Source organism: Pleurodeles waltl, chromosome 1_2 (genome assembly GCF_031143425.1).
Source record: "Pleurodeles waltl isolate 20211129_DDA chromosome 1_2, aPleWal1.hap1.20221129, whole genome shotgun sequence".
Classification (NCBI taxonomy): domain Eukaryota; kingdom Metazoa; phylum Chordata; class Amphibia; order Caudata; family Salamandridae; genus Pleurodeles; species Pleurodeles waltl.
The window spans coordinates 318,455,543-318,472,204 of record NC_090437.1 but is presented as its reverse complement, the minus strand read 5'-3'; the positions used below and the strand labels follow the sequence as shown (position 1 = coordinate 318,472,204).

At 46.2% G+C, this 16,662-nt stretch overlaps 1 protein-coding gene across 1 annotated transcript in view; it reads right to left on the bottom strand.

Moving 5' to 3' along the window:
- The window catches only part of FREM1 (FRAS1 related extracellular matrix 1), a 684,067-nt gene that overhangs the window by 106,284 nt on the left and 561,121 nt on the right, over nucleotides 1-16,662 (bottom strand). The gene's annotated exons all lie outside the window — the stretch shown is intronic.

The following is a 16,662-nucleotide window of genomic DNA, read 5'->3' as shown; positions in this document are numbered from 1 at the left end:
TTCCTCTTTAAGAAATTACTGAATTGGTATAGGTGCCTCTTTGTAGGCTAAGGGCCTTAATTTGAGAAGAAAGAAACCTGTCACTCCATACCAGAAGACCATCCCCTCCTCTCTGAGCTGCCTCCTTATTTAGAGGCCATGTGTTTGTGATGTTCTAGATAGAAGAGCCACCAGAAACGTAATCAGTGGAAGAAACTTTTGGTATACATGGAGAAGATGAAAACTGCATCCTTTCTGTCCAGGATCCCCACTGAAACAATGGCAATTTAGCATAGACAAAAAAGTTAACTGTCCACTCTGCGAGGAGTACTAACACATGAGGGGCATTTGTTATGTGGGGCCTGGAAATTGACCTGTAGTTTGGGAGCCCATTTAGAAAAATAACAATTCTTTTTATATGTGTTTCAAACCCAAGAAGTTCGTAATCAGATAAGTAGAGTTTAAAGCATAAATACTTTGCAGTTTCAGAAATAGACAGTGCAATTTTCAGAGTTCTCTCAATGTTATCCTCTGGAGGAAAACAATATTCAGCAAATGCAGGGTTAACAATGACTTACGAAGTCAATCTCAGGGAGCTAAGGAGAGCACTGGGCACTGCTAAAGAGAGTACTGGGCACTGATCAGAACCACACCAACAGGTCACACCTGGCGGCACTGGGGCAGCCGGGTACAGAGGTGCAGTAAGGCATCTGGGGGCATATTTATACCCCATTTGCGCCGAATTTGCATCGGTTTGTTTGACGCAAATTTAGAGCAAACCTCACTCCAAATTTATACTTTGATGCTAGACCTGTCTAATGCCAAAGTTTTAGAGTTAAAGTCATTTTTTGCTAACAGGAAACTACCTTGCGACAATGAGATGCAAGGTAGGCGTTCCCGGGCAAAAAATGACGATATGGCCTTAGCGCCATATCTATCCCCCTGTGCTAAAATAAAGCACGAGGGAAGGGGGCCTTAAATAATGGCACTAAGCTTGGTTAGCGCCGTTATTTAACGCCTAGGTCAGGGCATGTGTCAGGGGACCTGTGGGCCTATTTCCATGGTCAGAGACCATGGAATGGGCCCACAGGCACCCTTCCCTAACCCCAAGGACACCCTCACCTACACCAGAGGGATGACAGAGGATGGGGAACCCCATCCTCTGGCGAGTAAGTTAAGTACAAGTAAGTATATTTATTTTTCTAAGAAGTACCATAGGGGAGCCAACTTGTGCCCCCCTACATGACACTTGGCCCAATGGCCATGCCCAGGGGGCATACGTCCACTGGAAATGGCCAATGGAGTGGTGGGCATCAAGACAGGTGTCAGGTCCATGGGGGTTGTGCATCAAAGGATGATGGTAGTCTGGTTAGAGGCATTATTTATGCCTCTGCCCATACTAGGTTCATCCTCTGATGCACAAACTTCTATTCCCCCTATGCCTCCCCACCCGGCTAGCATCCGTTTTTATGACGCTAGCCGGGCCTTACCATAGATATGACGCCCGGCTAGCATCTTGGGATGGCGCTAGCTGGCGGTATACTTTTTCACGCAAAGCATGAAAAAGTATAAATCAGGGCCCTGGTGTCCAATGGTTTCCTAAGGCAGTTTGGTCCTCGTGAAGACAGACTGCAGGCTCTGTCTAGGAAGCCATTCAGGGACAACAAGCAGGTAGGTAGTAGACTTGGGGTGCTCGGGACGTAGGAATACCTTTGATCCTTTTCTCCTGTGTCCAGGGCCGAATGATGCAGAGGTGTCTTTAGGCATCATTTTTTAAAGTCTGGGAGCACTCGCGGTCAGGTGAGCCTGCAGGCGTGAACCCATGGTGGTCCCAAGCTCTTAGTAGTCGGGGGACACTGTTGGCACTGGTGATTCACCTCAGCTAGGGTCAGGGATCACGGGTGCAGTGGTTGATGGAGATGTCGGATTTTCTCTCTCCACAAGCCTGTGGGAGAGGGGGCCTACGTTCAGAGGCTGCAAACATCTCCGGGAAGTCCAAGATGGGTGAGACCACACTGGACTCTGTCTCTGGGCAGCAGGGGACCAGCATTGGCACTGTTGGTTGGTATCACCTCAGGTCATGAACGTCGGGTGCAGTGCTCACTTCTGGTGTCGGGTTTCTGGGGTTCTGCAGAGTCTCTTCTTTGGAGTTTCTTGTTACAGGGCAAGTCTTGAGTCTTTATTGAAGGCTGAACTACTTGGCTTCTTGTGCCGGATCCTTTGATGTCAGCAGGTAGGCTGCAGGGGCTTGCTCCAAGTCAGCTTCTTCTTCTTTTCCTCTTCTGCGGGTGCAACTCTTATTTGACTGGATCTTCTTAGGTTGTCGAAATCTGAGTTCTAGGTTCAGGGGTGCCACCTAAATACTCAATTTAGGGGTTTCACAGGGAGTGCCAGCCGGTAGCCAATGGGCTGCCCACCTCTAGGGTGACTACACCCTTTCTATGGCCACTTCCTCTGGGAAGTGGTCATAACCCTAACCCTAGTGGCCTAAGTCCTTCCAAGTAAGATGGAGGAATTTGAAAAGTAGTGTCCACTTCAGCTCATCTACCTTAGGGATGGAACTGGCATGAAGTGGGCACTCCTAATTCAACACATTTTCTCACTTGTGCTGCCACCAAAAGTGGGGCCAGGACAGGGGGTGGGTTGGTCATCTCTGCCATCTGAAGAGACCTAGGTCGCTTTCCAAAGGCGGCAAGGTCTTTGAAACTCCCTGCCCTTGAATGTCCATCCTGTCTGGGAGAGGAGGCCACACCTCTGCCAGTGCGGACTTTTATCTCAGGCCCTCAAGAGCGCTGGCTCTCACATTGGGGACCAGAAACACATCTGTGGTGGCTGAACTGGTCAGGACCAGTCAGTCAGCACACTAGTAGCTGGTAGACTTTTAAATAAAGCAGTCTTTTTCTTGCATTTCGGTCACACACACTGCTGCAATTCAGTATTAGGAAGGGAAACCCTGAACACGCCCATACTTAATACCAGATCGCTATGTATTCACAGTTCCAAACTGCGATTTGGTAACATGTTACCGAATTGCAATTTGGAATTTATACATACCAAAATGCATTTTACCGGTTGCAAATGGCCTGATTCTGCAAATCGGGCCATTTGCGACAGGTAAAATGCATGATACATCTAGCCCCTTGTATTTAACCTTCCTTCATATCCAGTCCTATTACCAAATGATCACTTAGGCAGTATCATTGAACTGTACAAAATTTCAAAACAATATTAAAGATATTCTGCCCTTTAAATCAGGGATCACTACTATCAACTTTCCGCTAACAAAACATGGCCTCATTATAAAAGGCCCTTTGATTAGTCTGATTACTCCGCCACCTTAATTTATCCAAACTTAATACCCAAGAGTTCTGCTAGAAATGAAGAATTACAGAGGGCATAGGTAATTCTGTTCCGCATTTCCCATTATTCTTCAATTCTACCCATATTTCACACAGGGACTCCACCACTTGGCAGGTGCGGCCTCTGGGTGAAGGGAATCAGAGCCACATAGTGACTGCAGATATTGTAATTCTGTTGGAGCCATTAATTGCTTCAACTGCCCCCTTTGGACTTAAAAGGCTACTCGTTGCAAGGGTTTTGGGGTAATAAAGCAACTTCAAGGTGAGATGGGCTTGAACAAGGACCTCCTCTCCATAGCTGAATAGAATAAGGTTTCAAAGGCCACTATAAGATCATCAATTCTGAATTTGTTAGAATAAGACCATAGGAAGGGGGTCATAAATAAGCAAACAGTTAGATAGTTTATAGAGTGTTCACCTCATACTTGTGTTTTCACTTATCATTTCTGGTAGTGATGTAGTCTTATAGGTTATGGTGGTGACATGTGAATCACTGATCACCAAAGTGCATACATTTCAATTTTCAACAAATGGTCCAATGTAGTGTCCTAGGCAGAAAAACATACTCCTATTTTTGTCTGCAGCTGGTATAAACCCGGCACGTATACTAGAGTGTGATATAAGTAGCCAAACCAAAGAACTCCAGTGACTTACTTGTACCCTCTATGACCTCTTCCCAAAATGTCATATGGTACACTGGTCATGAGTAGGTGCTCTTCTCAGATTGGCAATTGTATATTCTGGGTAACTGCCAAAACCTTTGTGTCCTGCTTCTTTGATGGTTACAGTTCCCAATATTTGCATACGGAGGACTAGATGACGAACAGGCTCTGTTCGTTGTGACAATTATCTCACCTGATAAAAAAATCCAACACTGAGGTGTTTGAAAAGTATTGGATGCGATAATTACTGTATATTCTGAGTTTTTTTGTGGAATAACATGCAGATTTCGGTGCGCGCCACTCGAAATTCCACATAGAGTAAATACTGGGTCATTTCCTCATGTTAAATTCCAGCAGGTTCAACCTGTTACAATTAACCAAAAGTATGATCTTTACTGCACCTGGTAACTACAAGGTGTGATAGACATTACACCAGTTGTAAGTGTGATCACAAACAGGTGCTTGAGTGGGGATCGCAATTCAAGAAGGCACTTCCATAGTGTTTTGATGATTATGGCACTGACAAAACCATTAAACTGAGAACATGAAATAAGAAAATAAAAATAATTCCGACCTCACCGACTCTTTAACCAAATGGACAGAATTTAATGAATCATTATAAATAGAATCATTATATTTGAATATTGATGTGTAAATATCAAAATTTCAGTTACACTTGTGGGGGCCCAATTTTCTGCCTGAGGATTATCTCAATCGAAGACAAAATATTCCAGTCATACACCTTTTATAACATTCAGAAAACGTTTGATTTGAGAATTCAATGTGTCCCCTGTCCCTTCTAGTCTGCATTCAAGGAGCTAGAAGTGGTTACATTTTTGGGTAGTGTATTCTAAAGAGAAGTGCAGCCCTAGACTGCATTTGCAGACATGCGCACCATGCCTGTGTAGCCTCCTGCACAGACATGTGTGATGTGTCTCTGCAGGGGAGTGCACAGCAGAACCCAACCTCATGCTCTGTGTGCTTTTGGTCTAATCAGCTGTTGGAGGGGCTTTTGGCCCGAACTAGATTGGGAGCAATCCCGACAGCCCCCACCCTGAAAGAGAGGAGGGATACATGCTAATATCCTCCTAATGCAACTCCAGTTGCATTGCTTGTGTGTGTATATTTGTACCTCTTGCCAACCCCCCTTCCCCCCCCTCCCCCCGAAGGGTCTGATGTCAGGGAGTCAGTCCTTGAATGTACTCCCTGCATCTCCCCATGAGGGCAGAGTCGGACTGTGACAGTAAACAGGCCCAGACACCAAAATAAAAGTGCCCCTTATCAATGACTCAAACAGCTAAACAAGTGACTCATATTTGCAAATCGGGGCAGTTTTAAATTTGTGAAGATTTACTCTATAAGTGTTTTGTAAGATATGGAAGTCTGCGTGGATTTTAGCTTGCTGCAGGCAATGCTTAACATCAGGGAAATTAACAGTAATTCCTAGTCCCAGCAGACCATAAGACAGTTCCACAGCCAAATACCGATTCACACCCTAATTTATCAGACTAGCACTTCGGGCACCACTTGGTTGACCTACAGGCCAGTCTGACCTTGCATGTGAGCTCCGCGAAAGGTCCTTGCAACCCTTAATAGCTCCTCACAAAGAGCAAACACATGGCACACTAAATATATAACACCTTCCATGCAATGAACCTCCTGGGTGTCATCCCAAAACCAACATTTTGACAAATGGATTGATGTTGTGTAATAGAAGCCTGCATATAGCGGAAGGAGATTCACTATTTTCACTGGTGCATGTCCGATGCAATTTATGGAACACCCACATCTGAATCTTAATCCGCTGAAACATTCGGCATGCCTTCGGCATTACAGAGGATCTCTAAAACCCAGTGTGTCCCCATCTAGTGTAAAAGGCACTGTGTAATATGTGCAGTCAAAGCCTTCTTGTATTGTATAGTTTGCAAACTCATTGAGTCTGTTTCACAAAGGTAAACTTACACTAGGAAGTTTACTACTGTTTCAGTATTCAAAAACTAAGGGCCTCATTTACAAAGAAGTGGTGCGGGGCTGTGCTGCAGCAAATTTTGCAGTGCTGCTCTGCTTAATTTAAAAAACATAGGGATGTGCCATATGTACTACAATATGGTGCACCAATGTATTTTCTCTAGTGCTGGTGCTGAAATTAGCTGCTTAAGGCCAACGCAGGCACCCTTGCACCATAATGCAAGGTGCAGGAAGGTGGCCTGGTGTGTGGTGAACACCGACGGTGTTATCACCTTATACCAGGTCCAGGTATCCCCTTTTAGTGAGGTGTAGGCAGTGTCTGAGAAGCCAGGGCTCTCTGGAGGTAGCTGTGGATGAGCAGCCAAGACCCATCTAGGAGACTTTCAGAAATTATACAATAACCCTACAGTCACACAGCACTTACACACATGAAAGAACCACACAGTGTTTCAAAAATAAAGGTACTTTATTATGGTCACACAAATACTAAAATGCTGAATAGGCAATACTCCAATAGGAAGAAAGTAAACACACTATTATGTAAGCATTAGAAGTCAGTGATTATCATAAAAAGCAATAGCAAATAAAAATACAATAGGAAATAGTGAAGGCCCTAGGGGGCGACCAAACCATATACTAAGTAAGTGCAATGTGAAAAGCAGTCCCCCACCCAAGGAAGTGAAATCGGTAAAGGGAAGCTGGAGGAACTAGGAAACCCAAACGGTAAGTACCAGGGTGCCCCCCAGCGACCAGGAGAGAAGAGGTAAGTACCTGGTTATTCCCCAAACCAACAGGAGAACTTTGGAAAAGGGCTGTGCAAGACCCAGACAAGACTGGAAGAAACCAAGGTGGATCCTGACAGAAGAGGACCTGCAATAGAAGGGGGCCAAGTCCAGTTTGAGGTGGAGTGTCCGGTTGTGGCAGGAGCCACTACCTACCCTTCTGTGGATGTAGGACCAGGTCGACGTTGGATGATGAAAGTCAGCAGTGCAGCACAGGAGCAGAAGAGGAAGAGGAGTTCCAGAAGTGATGCAAGTGATGTCCCATGTCGGCGATCGTGATGCAGTTGGTCAGTGATGTTGGAAAACCACCAAAAAGCCTTGGAAAAAGCAAGATTCGGAGAAGAAGGTTTTGCAAGACTGAAGAGGACCAGCAAGGCCCAGGGGACTTGACCCAAGGAGGGGAGCCCGAGGTGACCCTCAGCAGCTGGGAGAGTGTTAATAAGAGGAGGCAGCCCCCACAGGCGACCCACAGGCAGCAGGCACAGGAGTCGCAGTGAGGCTCACTCAGCATAATTGGAGAGGAGTCCCACGTCGCTGGAGGAGCAGACAGGAGACTGTCCTTTGCAGGGAAGAGTGCTGGAGGCCAGGGCTACACGGTGCCTGAAGATCCCTTGGAGGAGGAACAAACAAGCCTTGGTATCTGAAAGAGTCGCGGTGCACAATGGTACTGTCCTGCAAGGAGAGGCAAGGGCTTACTGTCTCCAAAGTTGAACAGCTGGTTGAGAGGACCAAAGGGACTGATGCAGGATCCTTGCAGTTCCAGAAGAGAGAGAATCCATGCAGCTGGTTGTCATTGAAGTTGGTGCCTGAGGATTCAGGGAAGTGACTCTTTCACTCCAAGGGAGATTCCTTCTTGCTTCTTGTGCAGGGTAAAGACTCGTCACCCTCAGAGGATGCACAGCCAGGGAAATGTTGTAGTTGCTGGAAGGAGCCAGAGAAACAATGTTGCAGAGCGGAGTCGTCGCTGGAGTTGCAGATTCTCGGTTTCTGGAGGATCAAGTGGCAGTTTCGGTGGCCAGAAGATGAAGTGAATGATGCAGAGGAGTCCTGCTGGATTCTAGCATGTCGAATCTGAAGCCCCACCCAAGAAGGAGTCCCTAAATAGCCCTGGAAGGGGGACTGGTCACCTAGCCAGGTGATTACCTATCAAGAAGGGGCTGTGATGTCACCTGCCTAACCTGGCCACTACAATGCTCCCAGAGGCCTCTGCCCATCTTGGATTCAAGATGGCAGAATCAAGTGGCCACTTGGAGGAGCTCTGGGCACCACCCCTCGGGTGGGGATGGACAGGGGAGTGGTCACTCCCCTTTCCATTGTCCAGTTTCATGCCAGAGCACGGTCCGGGGGATCCCTGGACTGGTGTAAACTGGTTTATGAAAAAAGGGCACCAAATGTGCCCTTCAAAGTATACCAGTGGCTTGGAGAGGCTACCTCTCCTGACCCATGCAAAACCTATTTCCAAAGGGAGAGGGTATTGCCTCCCTCTCCCAATGGAAATACTTTTTTCGGCCTTCCTCTGACTGAGCTGATCAAGCACCAGGAGAACAGAAACCTGTCTGAGGGGTGGCAGCAGGGTGGGCTGCCCAGAAAACCCCAGAACATTGGTAGGAGCAATGCTATGTGTCCTCTAAGGAGCACCCAGAATGCATGGAATCATACAACCAATACTGGCAACAGTATTGGGGTGTGAGTTTGACATGTTTGATACCAAACATGCCCTGGTTTGGAGTTACCATTATGTAGCAGGGCTGTCCAGTACACGGGTAAAATGGCTTCCCTGCACTTACGAAGTCCAGGGAAGGGAAATGGAACTGGAGTTTGCAGGGGCACCTCTGCTCATGCAGTGGTGCCCTCACACACAGGTACCTGCACCCTGTCCTCTGGGCTAGGAGGGCCTACCATAGGGGTGACTATCAGTGACCTGTACTGAAAGGGTGTATGCACCTTTTCACGCAGGCTATTATGGCAGGACTGCAGACACATTTTGCATGGGCTCCTATGGGTGGCACAATACATGCTGCAGCCCATGGCGAACCCTGGTGCCCAAATGCCCTGTGTACCTAGGTACCATATACTAGGTGCTTATATGGGGGCACAGTATGACAATTGTGGGGTGTTCTAAGTCCTAAGCAACCAAACGTAGAGGGAGAGAGCACAGTCACTGGGGTCCCGGTTAGCAGGAGCCTAGTGAACAGTGTCAAAACACACTGACAGTAGGCAAAAAGTAGGATTAACCATGCCAAAAAAACTTTCCTACATAAGGGTGCCTTCATTGCAGGGAATGATTGTTTATGTGCAGGAAGGGACATCTATATGCTTAACATGTTCATAGGTCATTGCATAGCTGCTACTAGATATGTTGTTCCATTACATACTTATGAATCCCTGCTCTCGTGTTATATCACACTGATCAAATGTTTTATTATCATAAGCATTTCGCTATTCAAAAATTGAGGAAAGAAATAAATGTTAGAAAACTTCACATATTAATTAACTTCAAATATTACAAATCTTGATAGTCTGTGTTTATACAATACTACTTACTTTTCTTCTCATATTATTATACCCATTATTATATTCCTTGAACTATGTATTTACATCTCTATTTATTTAGTACTCTAGTCCTACTGTACTAGAGAAAAATAGAATACAAATAAATAAAATAAAATCTATAAAAAAATTCTAATTATAAATAAGTAAATTAAAGTAAAAAAAATAATAATGAATAAATACATCAAATAAAAATAAAAATAATGATTAAATATATATATATTTATTTGTAAAATTATAAATAAATAAAAATAATATAAATGTACTCTCTTGTAAGCTTTACTTTGTCTATCCATCACCCTAAGTTATGTCTCTATCAATCTATCCTCCATCCTCACTCTGACTCATCCCAAACCCATTCTACTAATTTCATCTCCAAATAACCCTACCTAAGCTTTTCGCTCCTCTTCCACATCTATCTTACCCCAAACCTCAGTATACGACTATTATCTCCCAAACAACCCTACTAAACTCTCTCTCATTTATCCCAACATTGACTCATCCAAAACCCCTCCTGCTACTATGATCTCCCTAACCCTTTTATCAGACTTTTCCCTCCTCCATATCTCCCTTTACTTATCCCAAGTCTCATCCTATTACTATAAACTCCCAAATAACACTTCTGGAATCTTCCCTCCTCTATCCCTCCATTACTCTAGTCAATCCAACTAACAAACTCACATATCCTCCGCTCAAATTGAACTCATAATAATACTAAAACTGCACTCATTTTCCCTATACTAATCCACCGCTAATTCCTCTTGGGTTCCAGAATAGCGTGCCACTCGCCGAAAAGCACTTCAACGCCTCGTCAGGGGTAGTAAGCGCTATATAAATACTATTACAATTACGATTACTAGTGATTTACTCTTGGTCTGTGCAGGATATGGTTTTATCCTCGCTACATTCACGCAGTTTCTCTAACCATAATCCTAACATTTGCATTGCCGGAAGTGCAAGTCTCTCTCTCTGGGGTGAGGCGGCTGACACCCCGCCCTGGCATCATGCACTTGAATCTGCCCTAGACATTCTTTCCGCTAAGCACTCTCAGAAATGTGAAAGGAAATGGGACAACGAATTAAAAAATATAAAGTTGCTAATGCGTGCTGGGCAAAGTGGAAATACCTAGAGAAACAACGTTATTTATTTTTAATAGATCAATATACTCCTGGACCAGTCCGCACTGAACGTGAACCCGAGTGAAATATAAAAGAAGATTTCTGTACTGCTGCGACAAAACCACTCCGCTTCTTCCGGTAGCTATTCTTTTTACTCTAATTCATACTCTTCTCTAGACCGTTAACTGTATACACACACACTATTGTATGAATTGTAAATAATGGAGAGAGAAGCATGCAGGCAAGCCATCCACACTGTTATTAATAGGCAACGCAAAACCTTACGTGCAATATTAGGAAATGTTCACCCAAACGTAGCGCAAAAATCACTTACTGATGTGATTGTACCTGCGATTGTAATGCCTGCAGGGACATCTAATGGCCACATCCTGTACTGCTGCAGCAACGTTTATTTCTTTTTTTAATTCGCATAACTATGGGCGAAACCACCAAATTACACAACGAGCATTGACATAAATAGCAGGTCTTGTTTGTTAGGCGCTAAACCATGCAAACGCAAGCATGCCAAATTGCACACAGATTATTTTGTGCCATGTGTTGTGTCGTGGGCCCTGGTGAACATCCTATAACAATAAGGCACACAGACACATAGATGAGTTACTGGTAACTGGCCCAGCGCACATGCTCCAGGCCCCTTTTATTGGCAGGGTCATCTAATTGGTGATGCCTGAAATGGATGGGTGTAGGGTGAGTGTAGAAGCCAGCCCTCACTAAAGTGGCTGGTAGAAACACTAGAACGTATCCAGCAGGACACTACATCTCTCCTAAACTTTATTGAATGAAAACAAACAAGTCAAACCTATGAAAAAGAATGAGAAATAAAATAAACACCACTGAGTCTTTTCAGGCAGTCCCAAGTATACGATGAGTGTACAGGCACCACTGGGGGCACATGGCATCACAGCACATTTCCTTAGTTTAACCTGTTGACTCGGCACGAAACGCAGTGGTGATGGAGTCCAGATCACTCAATCACATACCAGCAGGGATTCAGCCCACCTGGTCTCACGGTGTTGGAGTCTATTTACAAATTTCAATGTGAGTGCATTCGGAGCAGTGGGCGAGTCCACCTCAGAGATGTCTTTGAAGGCGCTCAGGCTCCATGGACAGCAAACCTGCAAATACTGAGGACCACATTGTACTCTCAGTACATTTCTGGATGGCCAGCCTCCCCCTGTGCCCGGGATGCCTTGTTAACCCCTGGTTGTTTTGCAGACCTACAGCTCCACTCTGTTGGTGCGATGCTCCTTAGGTGGTTAGGATGATGCACTTGGTAATGATGACAATCTTACCATCTAACAACTCAAGAGACAGGTGGCAATGTCTTGCTTGCAGAAAGGATGACTAGAGGGACTTTGTAGCTCGGCATGCGACGTTCTCTTCACAGGTACCTCTCTGGCTGCATCCTATCAAGTCTATAGAACATGACTCTAGGCCGGTCAATAGGACATGGGTTTTCTGGTTGACCTCTCACAGGTCCTGTCCATTCCTCCGGGATCTTTTTGGTGCTCCGCTCCCTGACTGGAGGGTTACATTTTTTCCATCTTCTTGTTTTCACTATAGAACGCAGCACTTGCGCTTTGAGACTGCACCGTAGCCTTGCTTGCTTCTGCCTCTGTTTTGGTTTGCTTGTCAGGGTTGGTCTTTGATGACGTTGGTCAGTCCACGTGACATTCTCCTGGACTGGGCAGCAGTGGTCATGTGGTTTTAGGGCTGCCAGAACGGCCTCACCCTTGGAATCATGCATTGTCTCTGCGCCATTTGAGCTTGGTGCTCTTTCAGACAGTGGTGGCAGCTATCAGCAGTTCCTTTGTGGGTGCCCTCAGCTGGCACCTTACACATCTGTTCCTCTTGCTTGTGGTGTAGGTCTTTCACCATTAGTTGTGTGCAGCTCACTCTTCCTGATTGCGGTGGCAGCAGACAGGTGCTAGGGGGTGCGTGCATGCAGCGCACAGTGCTCTTTGTGGCTTGCAAGCTGTCTAGCAGGACGTGGTATCTTTGACTTTGCTGCTTGGATGCCTTGGTTTCATTGCTGCAGCTGTGCTTTCCTTGGCTGGTCAGCTTTGGGCTTCCTGGGATTCTTTGTTGGGTTATCAGTCTCTCCTCTCCTGGCCTTGCCATTCAGGTATGTGGCAGGCTCCAGTGCAGGCTGTTCAGCAAGGTTCGTCTTACTCTTTTCTCATTGAGGGCAGGGGATGGCTGGTGCAGGTGCGGGTGCTGTGTGTGACTGTGTACCATTCATCAGGACTTACTCAGCCCCTTTCTCCTGTGAGAGCTATTGGGCCTTAGCGGGCAGTCTTTCTTCTAGAGGCACGCAGTCCTCTCAGTGGCAAAGTGGGCTGACATGCTTTCGCTTGGTCACTGGTGTTGCAGGTTCCAGGCAGCATGCATTGGCGGCAGGGTACCACTAAGGGGCGTCCAGTCCTTAAGTACTCCTAATGTCTGTAGTAGGCATGCTGTCTGATTAGCAGGGTCTTGCAGTGCTCAGGGGCTAAATAGTCTCTTTTACGGAGGAATTCCAACAGTCTGTGCTCCTTCCTGTGTAACTACTGAATGCCACCAGGGAGCATGCAGTACTCTCCTTGAGGTGGTTTGGCAGCAAAAGGACAATAGCGGGAGCCACACATTATTCATTGAGCCCGCCCCGGCATGTGCCTGAACAAGCTCTGCGCCCACTGTGTGGCGTTAGGCGAGGCCACTTCTGCATGGACTTTGATAGGTAAGGCGGGCTCAAGAGTGTTTGTGTGCCTTTTCATGTCTCGGGCCTCACCTGTATCTCTGTGGGCCTTGGAAGCGCTCCCACACAGCATTACAAACTACTTGGCAGGCAATGTTACTTGACTATTTTAGCCCCTATCAGGCCTATAAGCTGCTGACTCCTCTTGTGATTCCATGAGCCACCACTAGATGGTAATGCAGGTTGCTTGAGGGGGGCAGAGCTGTCTTCCTAGAAATCACAGGCCACGCGGTCGGTCGAGATGCTAATGTGGGAGGTGCAGGTGCGGGCACACTGACACTTCTCCCCGAGAACGGCAAAGTCAGTCAGATAACTGCAGCAGGATAGCACTCACCGTGGAGGCAGCCATGAGGAGATTAAACACTGGCTTGATAAAAGATGGAGGTTGCTTGGGCAGCTTGACCTCTGCTTGTGCTTAGGACATGCATTTCTAGCACTATTTTTTGTTTATGCATTGGGGTGTTCAGGAGTAGGTGAGGCAAATGTGGTGTAATGAGTAGGAGAAGGCTAGGAGAGTCATGTCTTTGAGGGGAGAGCTTCTGGGGGAGAGTGATGGTCAGGGCAGCTTGTGGACTTTGAATCGTCACATTTTAGTGCCCTGGCCAATACTAAGTGGGAATAATGAAGTGTGAGGTGCGTATTGCATCTCTCATATGAATCATGCCTATGGGTGGTTGAGTTATGCTATGTGGAGTCTTATCTAAAAATGTCCAGACAGTTGGGGATGTCAAGATATGCTGGATGGTCCTTTGATGGCTATAAAGGCAAAAGCCTCCACCAACTCTGCAGGTTAGCATGCCACCCATGAGTAAATGCCCACTCTGGATGTCCCTCTATGTAGAATGCAAGAATAATGACCAGCTCATCAGACCATAAGGCACATCGTGAAACAAGCATTAATCATGCTTAGTCAGAGTTTTTGTATAGCATTATTACTGAAACAGAAAATGAGCCCCAAAGCATTAAAATCACTCAAGTTCATCTGTTGTGGTGTTATTACAACACATAATAATGCTATACAAAAACTCTGACTTAGCATGATTAACGCCTGTTTCATGATGTGCCTTATGGTCTGATGAGCTGGTCATTATTCTTGCATTCTACATAGAGGGACATCCAGAGTGGGCATTTACTCATGTATTTTCTCAAACTCTTGGGCGACGACCACATACATCATTGCCCTTCATCATTTGTGATGTTTTTGGTGATGTCTCTGATAATCTAGAGCATGATGGAATCTGTGATACTATGTACAAGGTCATAAGAAATGTGTTGGGTAGTTTTAAGATTGTATGACTAAACTTAACTGATGTATGTGAGATCATACAGATTTTCTGTGGACTAGACTGATAACATTGATTACATTTTTTATTCACATATGCCCTCATTTAAACACTGACGGTAAAAGTCGCCTATTGCCATGGTGACGGCCCCCAAAATCCCTCCACCGCGGCTACCATCCATCCGCCAGATTATGAGTACTGACGGACTTCCGCCACAATAAGGGCGGAAATCTGGCAGATCAGACTGGCTGACGGTGGTAAGCTGGCGCTGCTATCGCTAGCACCGCCACACCAGTAGAATGCTGCCAGCCATATCATGACCTGTGATACGGGCTGGCTGTGTTCAGCTGGCAGGCGCTGCTGGCGGTAGCAGTGCCCCTTCCCGTTCCCTGCCAGATGACCTCCCCAGAGCAGGTAAGGTGATCGTCTGACAGGGGAGGGGGGTGGTAGGGTGGGGGGGCATGTTGTGCGTGTGTGTGTGCATGTCTGGAAGAATGCGTGTAGGAATGTGTGTATGCCAGCGTATGTATGAATGCATATATGGATGAGTGTAAGTGAATGGGTGTATGCATGGTGCATATGGGAATCTGTGTGCGTGTATGGGGGGCTGTGTGGATGAATTGGAGTGGGTGGGGGGCTTAGTGTTTGTTTGGGGAGGTGGGGGAGTGTATCTGAATGTCGGGGTGAGGGGTTACTGTATGTACCTGGGCTGAGTTTGGATGGAGGGGGGTGGTGGGGTTCAGGTGAGTGTTGGGGGGTAGGGGAGCCACCTACTGGTGACAGGGAAGGAATTCCATGTCACCAGTAGGGCCTATCGCCATGATTTTGATGGTGTTGCTAACGCCACGGAAAACATAGCAGTAGGCTGGCTCAGAATGCCAGGGGCGGTACACTGTCGACCGCCGGGCTGGGGATTCACCTCCCCGGCCCGGCAGCTCATACCGCTATGGCGGTATGAATGGTAAATTGGCGGGTTGGCTACAGCAATCCCGCCAATCTCATAATGTGGCGGTATGTACCGGGAGCCTATTGGTGGTACTACCGCACATTAAGCCTGGCGGTCAAAGACCACCAGGAACATAATGAGGGCCATAGTGCGTTAAGTGCATGGTACTTTAACAGGCCCTTAGATACTTGTTAAGTGAATCTCATAGGTTTATTATGATATGTTTTGACTACCTGTGATCATGCTATTGACGTAGCACAAAGCTTGACAGTGTGTCTAGTGCTAGTGATGGGAACAGACAAATACTATGATCATATGATAGTCCCTCGCTTGGTCACCACCTGTACCAGGGGATAGACCAAGCCATCCAAGTGGAGTACCTTTTTTATTGGGAGAAATGTGAGAACACTGGGTGGTAGTGAACATGTAGATTTCTGCAGATTCCAGAACGTTTCCTCACAGAAATGTGAGAAACAAGAGTGACTTTAAGCAAAGTTTGAAGTTAGACACACATTCTGGGTAAGAATACATACTGAGATCCACTCAAGTCACACCACTCTGCAAGGCCGTACTGGGCATCAGGGGTTTCTCTGGGATGATGGAAGGATGGGAGCTGCTTTTGTTACTGGGGGCCGGCTTTGTAGCAGTGCAGTAGTTTTATGAGCACTGCAGAATTCCTTGTATACCCAATAGTTTTCAGACAACAATAAAAGTGTTGAGATAACTCTGGTGTAGGAAGTTGGCTCTGTATGCACTATTTCAAAGTAAATTCCAGGCCAATAGGTTTTTGTATAGAAAAATATCTTTTCTTAGTTTATTTTAAGAACCACAGGTTCAAATTTTACATGTAATACTTTGAATGAAAGGTATTGCAGGTAAGTACTTTAGGAACTTTGAATAATCACAATAGCATATATACTTTTCAAATAAAACACATATAGCTATTTTAAAACTAGACAGTGCAATTTTCACAGTTCCTAGGGGAGGTAAGTAATTGTTAGTTCTTGCAGGTAAGTAAACCACCTATGGGGTTCAAGTTTGGGTCCAAGGTAGCCCACCGTTGGGGGTTCAGAGCAACCCCAAAGTTACCACACCAGCAGCTCAGGGCCGGTCAGGTGCAGAGTTCAAAGTGGTGCCCAAAACGCATAGGCTTCAATGGAGAAGGGGGTGCCCCAGTTCCAGTCTGCCAGCAGGAAAGTACCCGCGTCTTCGGAGGGCAGACCAGGGAGGTTTTGTAGGGCACCGGGGGGGACACAA